Genomic DNA, 15,948 nt, shown 5'->3' with positions numbered 1-15,948 from the left:
CCCCCTCCCCCCCCCCCTCTGCGTATCCTCAAGCCTTCGTTCAATGAAAGGTTGGTATCTAGATGTTACCCTTCTTGTCATTGGACTGGCTTCGATTCCCCTTGCTTTATGGGCTTGTCTAGCAACTGGAGAAGCCTTAGGTAAAGCAGGTGCTAAAGAGGCAGGTCAGGATGTAATGGCTCAGTGGATGAGGGAATCTTTGCTCACCTTCCTCCACTTCTTGGTCGCAGCCTCAACATCCTCAGGAGGAAGAAAAGATGAGGTCTTTATGGAAGAGTTACATAGATAAAGGGTCTCCCTCTTGGCCACTGCCTCAGGAACTTGGATATGACAGAATTATGCCACTTCAGTATCTAGTTGGCCCCTTGGTTCACCACATTATGAGTTAAGAACTACATTACTCTTGTACCTGTAAGGACAATAATCTTAAGATCTTACATTTCTCGGGCTCCAAGAGTTCTTCAGTGTTGACGATATAACCAACAGTCCCTGTCTACTGGACTATCCACGAGTAGGCCTCAAGAGTACTCTTCACTGTCTTCTCCATGTTTGTGCCATCAGCAGTAGAAAATATCAGTTTTTCTGCCACCGACTTTTCAGAGCATGAGCCTTGAGCCAAGGCTGATACTATTGCATCTAAGGGCAAGGGAGAAGGAAGGTCGACTAGCACATTATAGTACTTTCTCCGTCAAATTAAAAGTGGTGGAAAAAGCTTTGAAAATCTCCCAGCCCTAAGGGAGTCCTTTTTTGCAGAAATCCGTGAGTAGCCTTTGTAATAGTCCCTTCTACCAACTTTGACCACAGTAGCTCTAATCTTTATCTGTTGGCTATAGGAGAAGGGCATAGAACATACATGGTTGCGTTCCTCCCTTTAGGAGGGGAGTAAGAAGTCTCACCAAGAATATCAAGCAGACTGATGCATGCTACGACTTGCAAAAAAGTGGACTCAGAAACACCTTGCTGCGTGTCTAGAGCTGGGAGATCAAATACACACAACAAAGCTTGCACACAGCCGAGCTTGAGCAAGTTGCTATCAACATTGAGGAGCACAGGGGAGTGAATCCTTGGAGATTCATCAACCACCTTGCGTATCACGAGGGTGGCTACTATGTCTGAAGACTGGGGTCTTCCAAAAGCTTGAAAATCAAATTCTTTGGAAGAGAGTTTGTGTTCTTCCTTTCTCGAGTGCTGGGTTCACCCTTCTGCCAGTGGAAAGAGCTCTCTCTAAATACTCTTGTCAATAGACTAAAAGATTTGATGAACAAGATCTCTCTCGGAGACTTAATCCCTTGTGGCTGCTGGGGTGGAACATATCCCCCGGCAGTAGTGTTATATGCCTCTGTGGCATACGATGTATACAAGTTATCTTAACAGGGTAAATTGCTAAATCATCCCATAAAGGATTACGTCAGCATCTTTGCTTGAACTTCTGTGTCTCAAGGTGCTGTTGCAAACTGGAAAAATTTGCTAGGTGGAGCACGCTTGGGAGCTTGCCCATTTGGTACTGGTACCTGAAGACTACTTGGTGTGGCCCTGCTAATAAAAATAAAACTGCTCCCTGCAGCCTGAAGTAGCCTTAGGTCTGAGGGAGCTTGATCAGAAGCTTAAAAGGACACAATTAACTCCCCAGGAATTGACACAGTCATAAGCAAACATGTCAAAACTATTGATTACTAAGCAGGCATCAACCACGAGCTGAGCAGATAATGTTGTGGCTTACAATTGCGCATATGTGCAATGGCGGTCTTGTAAGAGCATACTAACAACTAGTAGCATGTCTCTTATCACCCTATGGCAGCGATAACTGGTGAGAAAGAGCTACTGTCAGAGTACATGATCATTGTTTTTTGTTCCAAAGATAATTGCCATCGTGAACAGCTGAGGATTTAAGTCAAGTAGCATGACATTTTGGTCTCTCTTCTTCATCCTTGGAGAAGGATTGGGCTCCACTGTCTCTCCAACAGGCAGACAAACCATAGCAGTCACTTATGAAACTCTTATTGATTGGTCTTCCAGGAATAATTGTCCAATTGGGGAAAAGGAAGGGAAGAACCTCTGTTTCCTTCTGACCGGCAGTGTGTATAAAGTTACCTGTATGCTTGAGGATGAGGAATTGTGAGGATCACACTAGGCAAACAGGGTCTTTTGGTCCCCTTTGAAGAGCAATTCTGATATTTTACCGATCTCTTTCCTATTTTGCTTCTTGTTCCTTCTGTCCTGGGAAGCAGTAAGATCATGAGACCTTTGTGGTAGATCTAGTGTTTTACACAGTGTTACAGCTAGTACAATTATATCTCCTGTTTGCAGGGGAATAACGAGCCACTAGGGATGAAGAACTTGGACCTGTAATCGATAGAGGATTTGAGATAGAATGTATAGAAAGAGGAAGCCATGAGCCCATCAACTCTTTTTAATCAAGAAGAGTATATTTTCTTAATTTCCTGAATTTCTCTAAAGAAGGAGCTTTACTCCATCCTAAAGAGGGCCACAACTCCTCTTCCAACACAACATTAAAGGATGTTCCATTCATCGAGTGTCTTCTAGTGAACTCAAGGGAGGAAAAGACATTTCGTACAGAATTTTCTGTCTTGCTAGCTTGCAATAATTTGAATGCATGCATGTAACCCAGCACATCCATTCAAGAAGTAAGGATATCTCTCTTCTTGGAAAGAGCAACCCAGCCAGTGAAGGAGGAGATAGAGATACAAATACACCTCACAATCCTCTCCTCTTGGGGAAGATAAAAAATGAGAGGCAATGTTCCCAGCAATCTTGTCTATAAACGGGTATGAATTGCTAGTCACAATCTCCTCGGGAAGATTTTGGTCTGTGACAGTGACGACCAGTTCTCGAGGACTAACTGAAGATCCTTACTTTCTCTGATGCTTGAGCCTTTTGAGAAAAGGGGGATGAGATTAGTTCTAAGATTTCAAGGAACTCATAACCTAGATGGAAACTATTAGTTCAAATGGAGATTGCAGACGTTTCCGGAATTCTGAGAAATTACTCTGGGTAATCAAGAAACAAGATTGGTTCGAGGACGAGGGTCACCCAGACAAGAGAATGGGTACTGAAGGATTGACCTGCTGATCATAATTATGAGCACAGACTGGAGAACTGGTGTATATAGGGGCACTTGCTCTAGCTCCCTCGGGTGTAAGATTTCCTCTCAAAGGTGATTTCACATTATGCTACATCCTGGAATGTGGGGACATCTGGAATTCTGTGGGGAGCATGTAGACTCTGCGTTGCCTAGTAAGGCAATTATTATTAAAACGCAAAAAATTTTGAGAGGGTGCATAAATCCATAAGACTGCATGAAGTTGCCACTTGTTGCGTACTTGAGTATGACAGATGCTCACTAATATTAAGAGTAACAGGAGAGTGGTGAGCACAGCCAAGGTCTGGCATACAGGCTTTCCAATCTAGCCTAATCAGAAAGATTTGTGTGTACTAAGTAGCATGTTTATCAGTAAACTATGAATCATAATCCAAACACTGCGTGATCGGAAACATATTGCTCATGAGGCCGCACTTCCAACCAAAGGATACAATTTCAATTCGAGAAGGAGAGCTTGTTCCTCTCGATATCATCTGAAATCATAAGGGAGTTTGATAATTGGGGCACTATCATAAAGTACAGAAGATTAATCCCTTCAGATTTATTAAGTCCAAATGGTAAAGAAAGAAACTTTTCAAAGGTAAGCATATTCAACCATAGACATCCCTACGAAAACAATCATGAAAAGCTGGGGAAAAAAGGTAATAAAAATGCCTTGAAACTCCAGCCATTGGAAGAACTCCAGTTTTTATTGACAGCTGAATTCAAAGTTAGTGGCTGAGTGCTCAGTGAGCAACCCGGGGATAGGGCTGGCCCTTTACCAGCTGGTAAGAACCGGACTTTTGTTTATACCTATTAAAAATAAAAAGTTTAACTGTCGTGTTCTCCAGCTTTACTGACATTATATTCTATGAAAAGGATGAGGGTTTGTACTTGTGTTGAAACAAATATATGCTGTATAGTGAATGTGTGGACACTGACACCCTATAAAAACAAAAGCTTTCTGGACCACGTTGACACTTTACTATGCAGCAGTTAATTCGTCCATCTGCATCCTGTCCCCATCATGGCATCAACAACATGAATAATTCAAGAACAAGTCAAATGTATATTCTAAATTTTAAGAGAGCAAAAGTCGTCTTCAAACATTTCAATATTACCCGTACAAAATATTCCAAATCAAGAATTGCAACCGTACCAGTTCGTATACCCTAATAATATTCCACAACAAAAGGGAGAACAGCTGCTCTCACTCAAAAATAGCACAAAGACAAAGGAGGACGTGCAAACACTTGTGAATAAACCTGCCTAACTACACGGATTCTATAATTCCAAACCAAATAAACAATACTGTACGCAATGTTAAACAAAATACTTCCAAGGTTGATCGTAAATAAATCCAACGTTTGAAATAATGTTATTCCGCCAGTCAGGACAAAAAAGAGCAGTAACTCATCCTAAAAATGTAATCAACAAAACTTTAATTATTCTAACAGTCTTTCTCTCTACAAATAATCTTAACATCAACTAACTCTCTCTCTCTCTCTCTCTCTCTCTCTCTCTCTCTCTCTCTCTCTCTCTCTCTCTCTCTCTCTCTCTCTCTCTCTCTCTCTCTCTCTCTCTCACACATACTTGCCAAATAAAAACAAAACAAATGTATCCAAAATACACAGTATATATATTCAACTTTCCACAATACTGTTATATATATATATATATATATATATATATATATATATATATATATATATATATATATATATATACATATATATATATACATATATATATATACATATATATATATATATATATATATATATATATATATATATATATATATATATATATATATATGTGTGTGTGTGTGTGTGTGTGTGTGTGTGTGTGTGTGTAGGCTATCACCGATAACTTGATCAAATATATTTTGTCTTTTTGAATCAGGTCAGTACTTGAATGGATGACCACAGGCAACTATTACTAGACGTCTTCAGCATTAGTGGCATGGTCCTTAAATAGCAGCGGTTTAGGTAATCCAGTGGGAGTAAATAAATATTTGTCAGTAACATTCATAATAATATCGAAAAAAAAAATCCTTTTCATAATTATCCTTAATATTTTCACTCCTCATTGAAATTTTTTTAAAAAAGTTTCTGGATTTTTTTTTTTTTTCAACAAAAATAAAAAATATGTTTATATCAAAAATAATGTGCTGACAATATTCATTAGAAGAGTCACTACAAAAATCTGAAAGGATGTCAAAACTTGAAACCATATATAAGAATGGTTGTGGAGTTGTCTATGTCATTCAATTTAATCTCAAAAAAAGCCAATCCTGGTTTTGGATTGTATGGTCATCTGAGGGTGCATGACTAAATTATATATATATATATATATATATATATATATATACATATATATATATATATATATATATATATATATATATATATATATATATATATATATATATATATATATATATATATATATATATATATATATATATATATATATATCCCGTTTCAACGCATAATAAGACATAGTAAAATACGATTTTCCACATTATTACAAAATGTTCGTGACTAGACTCTGCACAGCGATATACTCTCAGACCAGTGTCTTTTATTCTAGTGTGGGTTTGGTGATACTGCCATTCTTTATGAGCAAGTAAGGCACTGTTGCTCTGTAAATATGCTGAATCCACTAAATTTCTGAAAAACTCCACAGTAATGGAAAGATACTCTCACCCATATGCCTTATGAACCATCCCGTATAAGAAAGTCCAATGATCTCGCACAACAATTTATAACAGTTATTATATTCTTAAAAAAGGCCAATGATCTCACTGTATAAAACTAACATATACATCTAAATATTTTACATGAAACGTTTGTGATATTATGGATCCCGGGCCTGGGCACCAAAACATGTAATATTATACAGCATGTCGAGTTTCAAACTCGAATGTTTATTTTTTAAGTTAAATCTGTTACACTTGGAAATAGTAAAACCTGAGTTCTGGGACAGTTAAATAACTCCCAGACAGCAATATATAAAACACTGACTATCCAAAGGTCTCTCAAGTACACTCAAACAAAACTGAGTAATTACTCTTAAAAATGAATTATTTGAAGTTCTCTGGTATCCTGACATCGGTCATGGACGCCGATATCGCTTATCATAAATAAAGATTAAAAGAATATTCAATTAAAACCAGAGAAGTAAATATGTTATAAAAGTTAAATAGCATCAAGAAGACCTGCTTCTAATATAAATTTTAAAAATCCACTAGCATTGTACGACCCATCATGTCCAAGGATCTTGGCAAGGATGAAGGTGCCATCCTCAGCCCGAGCCTCGAACAGATATCTATTATTTTCTGTGCTATAAGTAGGGCATTCAATCAACAAATACCTCACTGCCAAGGGTATCAAACAGTCTTCGCAATATGGGTGGTATTGGCCAGCCAGAAGAAACTCATCTGAGTGTGACCAATGCGGAGACGACAAAGAATAGTCTCGCATTTTCGGGGCATCTCATTATACCTCAAGTTGGATATAACAATCGCAATTTCTCCCATCTCATTCTTAATTGCTGGTAAAAAAAAATCATTACAGAGAATGAGATACCTATTTGATAGAAACTCGGGTGCAGCACTCTTTGCCAGTGAATCTGCCTCTTCATTTCCAGACACAACTACGTGTGCTGGAACCCAGCAAAATCGAAGTGTTAATACCTTTTAGGCCAAAAATTTAAATCCAATCTAAAATCTTTAAAACTAAATTTATTATGTCATATAATTCAGCAGTAAATATGGAAGATATTGTAGGAAGTGCACCTCTACAGTTAAAAGAACTACTATATACTACAAATCTAACGCCAGCATCAGATTTGGAGCCATTGGTATTTATAAAGGTTGATTCATTATGTTCTTCATCATGATCCATAAAATGAGACCTAGCTTCTAATTCAATCATGTTTTTTATTAACACTAATAAAATATTTACAAAAAGATATCTCTGGTAATTTCCACGGAGGGGTTGACATCTTGAATGGAAGCCCCTTACCTGTAATTATATCAAGACTGTTTAATAATTATTTTACGCGAAAGCCATAAGGTTGAGGAGATTTTAGGTACAACTCCAAGTATGTTGAGTGCCTTAAAAGGCTTGCAGTCTGAAAGTCTAAAGAGTTAGGGAGTCTTTATAACCTAAACCAATACCGAACAATGGAAGACATTCAGTAATGGTCTAGAGGCAACACTCCAGCATCACCAAGGAGACTTGGGATAGGAGAGGTTCTAAATGCTCCTGTGGACAGTCTAATACCAGCATGATGTATTGAATCTAATATCTTTGATTGGCTTGGGGTAGCTGAGGAGTATATTTCACACCCATAACTAATTTTGAAAAAAATTAAGGCCTTGTATAATTTTAAAATAGTTTTACGGTCTGCCCCCATGATGTATGGGACAATACTTTTAAAAGATTCAGAACCTCAAGACATTTAGCTTTCAACGCCTTTAAGTGAGGACCCCATGTAAGCCTACAATCGAAAATTAATCCTTAAAATTTAGCTTCACCTACACATGGGATCCGTTGACCTTTCATGTATATATCCAGATATGGGTGTACTCCCCAGATACGACAGAAAGGGACAATAGTAGTTTTGCTGGTTGAAAACTTGAACCCATTTGTATCAGCCCACTGTATAATTTTGTCAATTGCGAGTTGTAGTTTTCTCTCAATCATTGCAATTCTAGCTCCAGCAAAGGATATGGAAAGATCATCCACAAATAGTGTTGAGAGAATATCTTGGGGAATGACTGAGGATATCCCATTAATTGCTACTGCAAACAGGGTTACACTCAGCACACTACCCTGGGGAACTTCTCCTCCTTGACATTTCTGATAGAGAAAAACTCTAAGTGAAAGAAATGATTGGATAAACAGTGGTAGCTCTATTCTTAATCCCAATTAATGAATGGTTTTAAGTATACCTTATCTCCATGCAGTATCATATGCCTTTTCAAGGTAAATAAAAGACCATTACATGGTGATGTTTGGAAGCAAAGCCTTCACAAATAGAGGACTCAAATCGTTTCAACACATCAGTTGTTGAGTGCATTTTTCTGAATCCACAATGGATAAGGGGAAAAATACCTTTCTTTTCCAGGTCCCACATCAGTCTTGCATTGACCATCTTCTTCATGATCTTACATAAGCAAGATGTTAATGCAATTGGTCGATAATTTGCTGCTAAAACCTTATTCTTACCCGGTTTTAAAAAGGCTAAAATAATGGCTAGTTCCCAAACACTTGGATAACTATGATCCTGTCATATTCTATTAATAATACTTTAAATGAATAAGTTTGTACTAAATGCTACATGTTTAATCATTGCATTTGGAATTTCATCCGGTCCAGGGGCTGTATCATTACAAGTGAAAAGGGCAGAATCAAATTCTCTATCAGTAAAAGGAGAATTGTATGACTCCTCCTTTCCTGTTACTAAATTTAAAACTTTCTTTTCTTCAATGTTCCTATTCTGGTGACCATGGGCTGCTACACATTTGCATGATGCATTTGAGAAATGATCAAACAGGGCATTGCTAACCTCACTTGCTCTAGTTACATAATGACCATTCACTTTCAACACTGGTGGTGGGTTGGGAGTGAATTTGCCAGCTATATTTTTTACTTTCCTCCACACATTAGATGGTGGTGTTCTACTGTTAATGGAGGAAACAAAAGACACCCATGACTGGCGCCTAGCTTCTTTCATAGCACGATGGAACTATGCTCTACATTTCTTGTATATAATCAAATTATCATCAGTACAGCGTCATTACAATCTAGTCAGAGATTTTCTGGTGACTCTGTGCAGGACAGTTAATTCTGAAGACGACCACGGGACTGGTCATCGTTTAAATAATCCTGTGGTTTTGGAATCGAATATATTCCTGTTGTATGGAGAGTTCCATTCAGTAGGTCTAGGGAATTATTAATGCTTTCAAAGTGTTCTGCACTCCCCTCGATTTCACTTAGCTCACGAAATTGAACCCAGCCCTCCTTGCCAAGATTCCATTGTCTATATTTTTGTTAAAGTGGACCCTTGTTGGTGTTTATAATGATTGGTGCATGATCACTAGTATGCCAATCATCTAATGTCATCCAATCAAAATCAAGAAGGCAGTTAGAGCTTGTATGACAAGGTACCTGTCTGAACATGGAAGTGTGTGGGCTCTCCTGTATTTAGGAGTCCCACATCCTCGTTTTCCACAATTGTTGATATAATATTGCCCCTGGTGTTTGCTAAAATATCACCCCACAAAGGATGTCTACCATTCAAATCTCCGAGTAAAAGAAAAGTTTGAGGGAGCTGTTGAATCACCTTTACTAAATTATCATACGATATGTTATCATTTGGAGGCAAGTACAGAGAGCATATTGTATAATTTCCCTCTATATCTATCTGTACAACCACTGCCTGCAGAGGTGTATGAATAGATGAAGGTATTTGGGAAACATCTCGAAAAACGTGCATGAGACATCCGCCATTGCTCCCTCCTTGTTGACTATGTGGTATTCTATAGCTAACATACTCTCGAGGACAAGGAGTGTTAGCATCAAGCATACTTTCCTGTTAACATATAAATATGGGGGAATGTTTATGAATTAAGAGCTTAAGTTCTTCATATTTGCCCCTTAAAACCTGACAATTCCATTGCTAAATGGAGGAGAAAACTATGGATTATTTCTGGAAGACATCTTGGATGAGGTCTTCCGATTTGCATTTTTAATTACCTGTAGGTTTCTTCAGATATGGTCTTGATATGTTGGGTTTTATGTTTGTCTTTTAGTTTGTGTCCTTTTGATCTATTTGTTGAGGTGGATGGTGTACCTCAACTTGAATTTCTGATTTATTCAATTTATCTACCAGTTCATTAGAAACATCAACAGACAAAACATCAAATTTATTTGATGTCATAACTTTAATGTTTCTAATGGAGGGGGATGAGAGAGATGGAGGTCTCTCTCTTTTACGATTAATAGATGGTAAGATTGTAGGTTTTTGCACCTTTCCCTCTACAGGTGCATCAGGCAAGCTGGTTTTAGGTGGAACCTCCATCAAATCAGGCAAAGATATGTACTGAGAGAGGTTTGTACGTTATTTTGATGGGGGACAAAGGCTGTACAGAGACAGACAATGCACTAGTGTTAATACACCGTGGTAAAGCCCCAGGAGGTAATATGCTTATCTTATCATTCAGCATTTTATCAGATGGTGTATTTCTTTTTCTAGAGGTATTGGCATGACTAGGTGGGTTTGATTTTAATACCTTAGCATAGCTATTTGATTTATTCAATAGTCTCTTGGCATGTCCCACACTTATATGTTCTAAATTAGATTTGTTAGGGTCAGTTTCTTCCAACTTATACAGCTTGCAGTAGTCGTCTGTGGATTTATGATTCGAGTTGCAATTTAAACACCTCTCTCCAATTGAGCAAATACCACATATTTTCTAATTTTTGCAAACTAGAGACGGGTGTCCAAATTCAAAATAAATAAAAACTGCACTGGCTTTTGCTTGAGTGGGCGTACTTTAATAATTCAATTTTCAATAATAATATGGAAAGATACATCAGCATCCCGGAAAGTAAGGATAATCATTGATGTACCTGGGACTTTGCGAACTTTCCATACATTTAGTGGACACATGTCCAGTATCTCCTCCTCTGTAAATTCATAGAGATCTCTGTTAAAAACTACTCCCTTCAGTAACTAAAATTTAGGTGGGGTTTGACATCTAACTTGATATCATCATTAGTTGATTTTAGGTTGGACAGTATTACAGATTGTGTGCTTGATTTGGCATGAAAAATTAAACAATTTTTTCCAAAACGAGATATATCTCCCCATGCAATAGTTCCTACTTTTTCTGAATTATTTGCATATTTTGAAATAATAACCTGTAACCCCCTTTGATTCAGCTACAAGCCACATTGGTGGTTTTGGCTTTCTTTTGGAATGCATAACTAAATCAGTGTCTTTTTCCAACCAGTCAGCAGGCCTATATACATCCAAATCCTTTGGTACCTTATCGCAGAGAGCAGCCATAACATTCAAGTTATTAATTTTAATATTATTCATGCTCCTTTTTGCTTTAAATGCCTCATCATGACTACTGTAAGATATCCATGAATCCCATTTATCATCTTCAAGTTTCGTCCTTATTTTTTTTATACATCCATTGCACTCAAATGCTTTATATAGATCATAGTTTGTGTCTATTGAAATTTGGGTAATGTGAAGGATTCAGTCTCCTTGTGTTACCCAAATTACTCAATTTTGGAATATCAGTAGAATGGTCCTTTCCAGTACAGACTTGCCAGAGGTGGTAAACAATGCCAAGGGAGAGTCGGTGTATCCAGGGGATGGGGGTCCGTTGTTTGCAGAATCCACATGAGGGTTGAGATTAGAAAAAAAAATAGATGAGTTGGATTTACATGTCGGGATAGAAATCTGCACTCTCCACTATCGGCACAATGAGAGCATACTTCCCAGATGGTCCACTCCATATCCTACCCAAAGGATAGAATCAAAACAGGTATAGAGACACAGGTGTAAGCTGAACACACCTGTTAGAACTGAGACCAAGAAACTATGGAATCATCCTCCCCATATCTGTAATGATGGGCTTCCGGCCAAAACCCAAGAATCCTACCCCAAGCATTGGATCCCCAAAACTTGAGAATAGTTCTGCCAAAAAGGTCCAAACCATCTTCAGGATGGCTGATATCATCCAATACTCTCACAAATAGCTTTAAATGCAAATACCTCCCAACCGTGACACATCCTCCCATTCATCAAAGCAACCAATAATAACGGATGCAGAAACATCCACGCCAGCAGCATTAATGGATTTAGAAACATCCAAACCAAAAGAAAAAAATAGATATATATATTTGTATACATAACATACACATATATAATAAAGGAGATTTTTCTCAGAGTTGGGACAGCAACACAAAGGAAAGTTTCTAAGATTAGGAGAAGATTGAAGCAATATTAAGACGAAGAAAAAGATGAGAGAGAGAGAAAATTAGACTCGAACTGGAGGAGCAGTTTCCCCAAGTTTGAGAGCCCTCTTGCCTGTCACCAAGCTCCAGCAGGGGAATGATAGGCCATTCTGAAGCTCAACGACTTCATCAAGGCATTCTCTCATTAAGAGGGAAATATTCTTATGAATTATTCAAACAGCTCTTACTTCAATTCTTCAACAGGGGTACGAGCAAATACTAATTTAAACAATAGTGATTGCAATAATACACTCTTTATAAAAATAGATATATTCTATAAAAATTACAACACTTTGAAAAAAATTACATAAAAACAAAAATAAATCACTCAAAATATTAAATCTGAACAAAAGTTACACTAAGACAAAAATGTTATGATCTGAAAATTATAAAATCACTTGACTTAAAATATTATATCAAAATAAACTTTAGACTGAGACAAAAGAAATAATAATTATCAAAATTATACAATCACTTGTTTCAATGGGAAGCAAATTTTACACATTATTTAATTGGTCTTAACACTCAATGAATATAGTTTACCAGATAGAGATACAAATACCTTTCACATTACTACAGGGCCAGTTACAAAACTCTAAGAGTACTTTTATAAATACTCACTAAAGAGTACTTTTATAAATACTCACTATGTTTACAAAAACCCATCACTCCAAAACTTTGATATTTCACTGAACACTTTTAAAACAATACACTGAGATGGGTGTGTGAGAGAGAGAGGGGGAGATGGCTATGACTTGAGTCTTGGATTCTCTATACCAACTATGCAACCCTGGGGTTGCGTTTATATGAAACTTAGCTACTTACAGATGATTCCAAGTGATCTGAAGGCGTGGGGGGTTGGCCTAACAGCGACGCCTGAGTTTTCAACAATCACATATCGAACAGGAGAACCAACCCCGCTCTATGGCAACCCTCCCCAGCGAGCCCTGCCCACCCACCATTCTCTCTCTCGAAAAAAAAAGAATCCTAACGCTAGGATTTTCGGGAATCTTCCATAACACATGGCCGAATATAAGAATTGCGTATATTATCTCAAACATGACGCAATACCTCATAACAATACATAAGCCCTTGTTCCTATCTCGCATGGTTACATAACCCTCTCAAACAGTTTACATAAGTCTTCATGACAAAAATATGTGAAATAAAATATTAATTTTTAAAAATAACATGAATTTGCATATACTCACTTTAATGAATAATACAATAAAATTAACGACGGAAGTCTTACGTAATTTACATAATAAACTTATATGTACATGAGAGCAACTCATCTTAAGAGCTGACTAACCTCTTCAATGAACAAATGAAAACATAAATAAATAGCTTCCCCCAAAAAAGATTATTCATTCCAGGCCTGAATCCATCAATTCAGCCCGAGATAGATAGTCTACAATCACATTAACTTCACCTGATATATGCTTTACATTAATACAATATGGTTGCAAACATAATGACCCCCTAGTTAACCTTTGCTTATTAATTTTCATCTTATTAACTAAATTTAAAGGATTATGATCCAAATACACTGTAATCTCTTCATTTTGTGGTCGATTCATGTAAATTACAAATTTGTTTATCGCTGCGATCAGCGCCAGCAGTACCGTTTCAACTGTCAAGTCGTCTCGTTGCTGCTTCTTCAGCTTCGAAAACATGAAACAAACAGGGTGAAGAATTCCTCCCTTACCTTCTTCCAATAAGAAAGCTCCAATCCCGTTATCTGACGCATCCACTTGGATAAGAAATTTCTTGGTGAAATCCAGTCCTTGAAGTATTGGTTTCGAAGTTAATATGGTCTTCCTTAGAATTTTTATTTATCCTGGTATCTCGATAATGTATATCTGGTCACTGCTTTTTTCCAAAATCCGGAATGGTTCTTAGAACTCATTAGCGAGAGGGAATCTCCTTTTCGGTGAATGGACCAATACCTGATGTCCTACCATAACCTGTCTGTTTGTACTCTTCATACGAAACCTTTTCTGCATTTATTCTTGACTCGTCTTAATGTTTTCTGGGGAAAATTTCCTTATCTCGCCGATCCTTTTCCTAAAATTCTTGACATATTCTCCTTTCGTTTCCTCTTGTTCCTTCCATCTTTCAGCTAACATTTTAATCGGTCCTCATACTTCTCATCCAAATACTATTTCATTAGGGCTACATCCCATGCTTTCTTGATAAGCATTACGTACCTCAAACAACATCAACGGTAGTCTGATGTCCCATTCATTCCCTGTTTTGTTGCAGAACTTCATTAACATACTTTTCATAGTATGATAAAACCTCTCTATCGCACCTTAGATCTCCGGATGATACGCAGTTGATAGTTGTTGTTGTTTTACATCGAACAGTTTTAATACATCCTAAAATAATTTTGACGTGAAAATCGTAACTCGGTCATTTTGAACGCTTTCCAGAATAACAAACTTTGTAAAAAAAAGTCTAGTACCTTCTTGGCGATTATTTTGGCACTGATATTCCTGACCGGTATGGTTTCGGGGTATCTCGTCACTGGGCACATTAAGGTTAATATATATTCGTGACCTTTTTTCGTCTTTGGTAAAGGCCCCAGAACGTCGATCATTACCTTGCTGAAGGGTTCTCCTCACACTTGTATCGGGTGTAAAGGAGCTTTCTCAATGTACTCGATCGGCTTTCCAACAATCTGACATACGTGACATGCACGGTAAAACAGGATCACGCCCTTATGCATGCCAGGCCAGAAAAAGTGTTTCATAATCTTCTACGTCACCTTCCTTATCCCCATATGTCCCAATTCATGCACTACAGCGATCACCTATCTTCTATAAAGTGGGGGAATTAATATATGGCGATATATCCCCTATTCGGCATTTCCAGGGATATCGATGGATGTATGCTTCATTATAAGCAACCCATTCTTAAGATAATAACAGGTCAGAGAGTGCTGTGCCTCCATCTCGTCCACTAAACAGTACAATAATTCTGTTAATATTGCATCCTTCCGCTGCAATCCTATCAGCCTTTCCCTACCCACTTGTCCTACTTCTAACGCTGAGTTTTCTATTTCTTCCAGGTCCATTTCTTCTTTGTCATTTTGTCCACTCGTCGGTCGTTCCTCTTCGCTTGGGCTTACTCGAGAGTTCAGATCTTGTGTACCATCAAGGGAATCCTCTTCAGAAAACAAATCCTCCAAGTTCCTTGCTCCTTTGATTTCTTTTCTTTTTCTTCTTCTGCAGCCACTTTCTTCGTCATTATCATAGTCCTCACACAACAAGGAAATAGATATGGGTAATCCTTCTCGAGTTCAGTCCCAAGATTGAACTTCAATGGTTTATCCGTTACAATGGGACAAAGCACAATCGGCGCTCCACCAACCTTATTACCCAGCAGGACGTTTATTCCTGCATTAGTCAATGAATTCTTTACTGCAAAGTCAAAATTACCTGTAACCAAGTCTCCTGTGAGAGACTGTTCCACCAACGGGTGTACTCCTCGTACCACCACACTGTGGTTACAACCTGTGTCACGCAATATCCTGATGTGGGTTCACTTACTCCCGTCTATGGCTGCTGCTAACATTCTTTCATAAATATATTGTTTAAAGGTATCCACGGTGTTTGGGTTTGCCCTGTTTGCCATGTAATCGTTGGCTGGTTTATTTTCCTGTTAGACCTTTTTCGATTGTTTCTTCATCTTTGCATTCTGTGAAGTCAAACTATCCTTAATCACTTGGGCAACTGCTTTCATTTGGTTTGATCAACATTTCTTACCGATATGGCCTCTCTTGCCACACTTAAAATA

Source organism: Palaemon carinicauda, chromosome 8 (assembly GCF_036898095.1).
Source record: "Palaemon carinicauda isolate YSFRI2023 chromosome 8, ASM3689809v2, whole genome shotgun sequence".
Classification (NCBI taxonomy): Eukaryota; Metazoa; Arthropoda; class Malacostraca; order Decapoda; family Palaemonidae; genus Palaemon; species Palaemon carinicauda.
Note: the sequence above shows the minus strand (reverse complement) of the source record.